Here is a 234-nt window from a genome sequence, read left to right as displayed (position 1 = left end):
CACATAAATGATTAAACACCCGGAACAGTAAATTATCAAGATTATAATCAAATTCCTCAGTGACTATTATCAATATCGCTTATATATAGTAGTTATGAATTAATTTGTTAAAGATAAACTAACCTGTATATCTAATCCTATCTCTTACCAGCAGAGCAAAATATATAAGAAATTAATGTTTACAAGGAAATGATTTAGTAATTAGCTGTACATCAAACATGAACATCGAGATGG

The 234-nt window shown here is 27.8% G+C and overlaps 1 protein-coding gene across 1 annotated transcript in view; it reads right to left on the bottom strand.

Moving 5' to 3' along the window:
- The window catches only part of LOC119586068 (double C2-like domain-containing protein beta), a gene marked incomplete at its 5' end in the record, with an annotated part of 20,822 nt that overhangs the window by 8,565 nt on the left and 12,023 nt on the right, over positions 1 to 234 (bottom strand).

The sequence above is a fragment of the Penaeus monodon genome, chromosome 20 (genome assembly GCF_015228065.2).
Source record: "Penaeus monodon isolate SGIC_2016 chromosome 20, NSTDA_Pmon_1, whole genome shotgun sequence".
Classification (NCBI taxonomy): domain Eukaryota; kingdom Metazoa; phylum Arthropoda; class Malacostraca; order Decapoda; family Penaeidae; genus Penaeus; species Penaeus monodon.
This window is presented reverse-complemented; position numbering and strand designations above follow the sequence as displayed.